Genomic DNA, 4,801 nt, shown 5'->3' with positions numbered 1-4,801 from the left:
AATGTAACTCTACCCTCACCCATTCCGTGTACCATATACTGCCACATGTAATGTAATTTGATGACTATATTACAATGTAACCTGGATTGTACTGAATTGTACCTTGAAATGTAAAGCAAGCAAATGCATTGAATGGAATTGCCGTCAGCATCCAAATGTATTGTATGTAATTGCTGACCACATCCAAATGTAATGAACTGCTTTTCAATGTATCGTGCAAATTTTTACATGAATAAAGAATATATTTTGAAATTTAAAAAAAAATATGTTCTTCTCAGTTTAATATCTGATGTGCCCCTATCTGGGGACCAAATATTAAATTGATTTTTGGAGCAGGGAGATGGAACAGAGGCTTGCTCCGTCCACTCCATGCATCGACCTGTGTTTGCAGCGTTTCTGGAAACGATGCAGCTTCCCCTCTTTGGGGCGGGAAGTCTTAAAAGACAAAAATAGAGGTTGTTGTTGTTGTTATTGTTGTTGTTTGATGATGATGATTATTTCTGCATTGGCATGTGCTATTTTTCAGGGTGGGGCTTTGCTACATTTCCCGCTCTGCGGCTGGACTCGACGATGCTGCATGTTGGATTTCTGTGCAACTGCAGTCCTGGCTTGAAATGCTCTCTTGCTCAAAGTCTTTCATTGGCACCTACACTCAGTCAGCCATGGCCAGATCTACGGAGGAGACAGGTGCCGAGGATGAATTGCTCATTTGCCACAGTTTTACAGGCTATCGCTTCTTAGCCTTTTAGCTAAGATAAAGTGTTGATTGGGCATTCATATGCTAATTGACTAATTGCAGAAACTCATCTTTCCAGTTTGGCTGGGTCTGGCCTTTTGGCTCGGGCCAAGCACCAATTGGAGAGAAGAAAAAATCCGCATGTCAACCGATCAATGGGTGGACCAGGAGGTCCACCAAGGTGCCAGATTGGTACTACAAATGATTGAAGGCTTTGGCCAAAACACAAGCCGAAAGGAGGAATCTGCAACCTGGATGGTGGCCAATCGAGCAGCGAACCAGGCCGTCCGAAACACCACCCAAATGACTGTAAAGCAAGTGGAAGGACAGACGATGATCAACTGTGACCTCTTCATGAAGAAAATCCTACTTGAAACCTGTGGCATGAAAGTCGCCGATGTCTTCACCTTGCAGGTCATCCCGAAGAGAGGTTGCTTTGATGTAACCTTGAGAAATGTCACCCTATGCCTGAAGTTCCTGGATGGATTGAAGGAGGTGAGTGAACCACTGTGGTCAATGCTGACTTGGGAACCACTGTTCACCTTCCCGTCGCAGAGAAAATGCACCATCACAGTACACATGTACAACCCCCACATCCCGGTCATTGATGTGCTGACATTCCTCGCCAGGTATGTCGATCGGGCAGGAAACACCATAAACCTGAAAGACCTCCACGGGATTTGGACCAGCAAGTGCCAGATCCAGGTCACCATGAAAGTGGATGCCAGCGGAACCATCCTGCACCCCCCCTCCAGCTTCGCCATCGGAGGAAGTTGGGGCTACGCTGGCCATCCCAACGTGTGCTGGACCTGCGGGAAGGCAGGCCATGTGGCGTCAAGCTGCCAAACAGTCATCTGCCGCAACTGCAAGAACAAAGGCCATCAGACTAAGGATTGTAAAAAGACCAAGTGCTGCAACCTTTGTGGTCAGGCTGGGCATCTTTACAAGAACTTCCCCAAACACAACTTCAGCTATGCGCAGGTGGTAAAGAACATTGCACCGGAGGAGGAGGAAGCTGAGGAACACAACACTCCAGAGGAGACCTATACCCTCCCCCCGACGAACACGCCGTGCAAAGAAGAAACCACCGTCGTGGACACTGAACAGAAGCCTGCTACGGCAAGCTGTGAGACAGCAGCACCCAGCAGTGAAGCTCTCCCACAGCACAGAGGTGGAAACAGATGATGGAACGGGATGGGAGACCATCAAGAAAATGGCCCACAAGCGTAAGGAAAAGAGGCAAGCAAGGGCCCCCGCTGAAACAAAATGGAAGAGGCGACTAATGTCCATGACAGACAGCAGCGGCAGTAGCTCGTCTGATGACGAAAGGCGAGACAAAGCTCCACACTACCGCCACCAGAACATGAGGCAAAACGCCAATCCACAGCCCCAGGCGACTGGGAGCAGTGAAGCGACCAATGCAGCCCCACTACGGGAAACCGGGAGCAGCGAAGTGCCCCGCTCACACGAGCTCCGGAATACTGGGAGCAAAGAAGCAACCAGCGCAGCCCAGCTCTGGGACAATGGGAGCAGCGAAGTGCCCAGCACACCCCACCTCCAGAATACCGGGAGCGATGCAGCGACCGAAGCACCCCAGCTCGAGATCGTTGTGAGTGATGAAAAGAGGGAACCACCAACACCAGGTGAGGACAGCGCAGAGGACATATCGGAATTTCTGACAACACTGCAGCTGTCCCCTGGTCAAAGCACTCCCACGGCAGAGGAGGACCCATATCCCAGCCCAGGTGAAGTAGACTTTTATAGTGATAATCTATGTAAGCAGGAACAGGCCACTGGGCAGGTCTCCAACTTAAAGGACGGTTTATTTGTAATGTAATGTTTGAACTGTAACCACTAACTTTAAAAATTGCATCTATTAACGTGCACACTATGCGATGTGTTTCCACATTGGGGTACCTCACCAAGGTCAAAGCAGGCCTGCTGTTCTTGCAGGAGTGCGGTCCGCTGCATTTCAGCAGTTACCAACAGTGGTCACGATGGTGGGCCCATGGACCATCCATCTGGTCAGGAGGCAACGACTGCCGATCCTCTGGCCTGGGCATTCTGCTGTGGGGAGGCCACTTTACCATCACCGAAGTTAAGGAGGTGGTTGGAGGCCGCCTCCTCATTGCAGATGTAATGTACAAAAATTCCCCTCTCAGGTTAATTAATGTTTATGCCCCAGCACTCAAGAATGAGCGGCTGGCCCTTCTCCAGCAGCTCCCACTGCTCCAGGCCGGTCATTCTGGGCGGTGACTTCAACTGCATCATCAATGTGGCTGTAAGATCCAGCAAAGCCGACAGCAAACTGGATGCCATGTCCAGACTACTGATGGATGCGGTAAAAGATGCCAAGCTGTGCGATGTCTTCAGCAACCCTGCAGATGGTGCACCTGGTCAAGACCAGACGGGTTCAGAATAGACTTCCTGTTTGTGTCCCACATGCTCAAGGTCAGGTCCACCGATGTCACGCTGGTGTTCTTCTCTGACCACTGCCTCCTACTGGCCGACTGTCACCCACAGGAAAACCAGAAATTTGGCAGGGGGATATGGAAGCTGAATGTGAAACTATTGACTCTGGAAAACAATGAGGAACTCAAGAGGGATTACAAAGGTTGGAAAACCGTGGGAAACAATCAAGATGAACATCAAGAGGTTCTTCATCCTCAAAGGTGTTCAGGAGGTGAGAGGGAGACAGAGGGAACTGTCCCAACTCCATAAGAGTATGCAAAGCCTGCTCCTGCTGCAGTCGATGGGGGTCGATATTGCAGAGGAACTCGAAGAGGTGAAGGGTCAGCAAGCCTCACTCTTTGCCTCAGAGTCCTCCAAAATCATCTTCCGCTCCAGAGTCTGCTCCGTCGAGCAGGATGAGACATGATCGCATTTCTTCTTCCAAAAGGTACACAGGGGGAACTCTGTGGTCACCAGCCTAAAGGAAGAAGATGGTTCTGTGACATTTTCACAGCCTGACATGCTGAGGATCAGCAAATCCTTCTCTGCCATGACGTCAAGCCCACAGACCACGTGGCCACCCAGTCTTTCCTGTCATCTTTCTCGGAGGTCTTAGACAACAGTGAGCGAGAGAGTCTGGACCACCTGCTAACTCTGGACAAGCTGACAAAGGCTGTCCGGTCCTTTGAGAAGAGTAAAACTCTCAGAAGCAACGGCTTACCAGTCGAGTTGTATTCAGCTCTGTGGGACTGGATGGGTCCAGACCTGCTGGATGTGTGCGGGGGTATACTTCTGGCCAGCAGCATATCAGAATCGATGAGGACAGGCATCATCACCCTCATCTGCAAGCGGAAGGGGGAGAGGGAGGAAATCAAAAACTGCCGGCCCATTTTGCTGCTCAATGTGGACAACAAGATCCTGTCAAAGGTCATTGCCAACAGGGTCAAGTCTGCTCTTGCGCTGTACCCGGCAGGAAGATCTCTGACAGCCTCGTGCTACTCAGGGATACAATTGCCTATGTGCGGGACAGGAGGGTGGACACCTGCTTAATCAGCTTGGACCAGGAGAAGGCATTTGACAGGATATCGCACATGTACCTGATGGATGTGCTCTCCAAAATGGGGTTTGGGGAATGTACCCGCAATTGGATCCAACTGCTCTACACAGACATCAGTAGCACAGTTCTAATCAATGGTTGGGAAACTGAAAGCTTTCCAATCAGATCTGGAGTCAGGCAAGGCTGTCCTCATTCCTCAGTCTTGTTTGTGTGGTGTATCGAGCCCTTTGGGTGAGTCCATCAGGAAGGATGTGGGCATTGGAGGGGTCATGATCCCAGGCAGTGGAGGCACTCGGGTGAAGACCTCCATGTACATGGACGACATCACCATCTTTTGCTCGGATCCACAGTCGGTCCGCAGATTGCACACAATCTGTGACCAGTTTGAGCTGGCCTCAGGAGTGAAGGTTAATCGCAGCAAAAGCGAGGCCATGTTCTTTGGAAACTGGGCCGACCGATCCTTTATTCCCTTCACTGTTAAGCCAGCTTACCTGAAGGTGTGGGGAATATGGTTCAGAGTGGATGGGGCATGCGCCAAAAACTGGGAAGAGCTTATC

The 4,801-nt window shown here is 50.4% G+C and overlaps 1 pseudogene; it reads left to right on the top strand.

The window, feature by feature from the left end:
- The first annotated feature begins 239 nt into the window (after positions 1 to 239).
- On the top strand, positions 240 to 416 carry LOC139279087 (U2 spliceosomal RNA; annotated as a pseudogene).
- The last annotated feature ends 4,385 nt before the right edge of the window (positions 417 to 4,801 follow it).

Source organism: Pristiophorus japonicus, chromosome 13 (genome assembly GCF_044704955.1).
Source record: "Pristiophorus japonicus isolate sPriJap1 chromosome 13, sPriJap1.hap1, whole genome shotgun sequence".
Taxonomy (NCBI): Eukaryota; Metazoa; Chordata; class Chondrichthyes; family Pristiophoridae; genus Pristiophorus; species Pristiophorus japonicus.
This window is presented reverse-complemented; position numbering and strand designations above follow the sequence as displayed.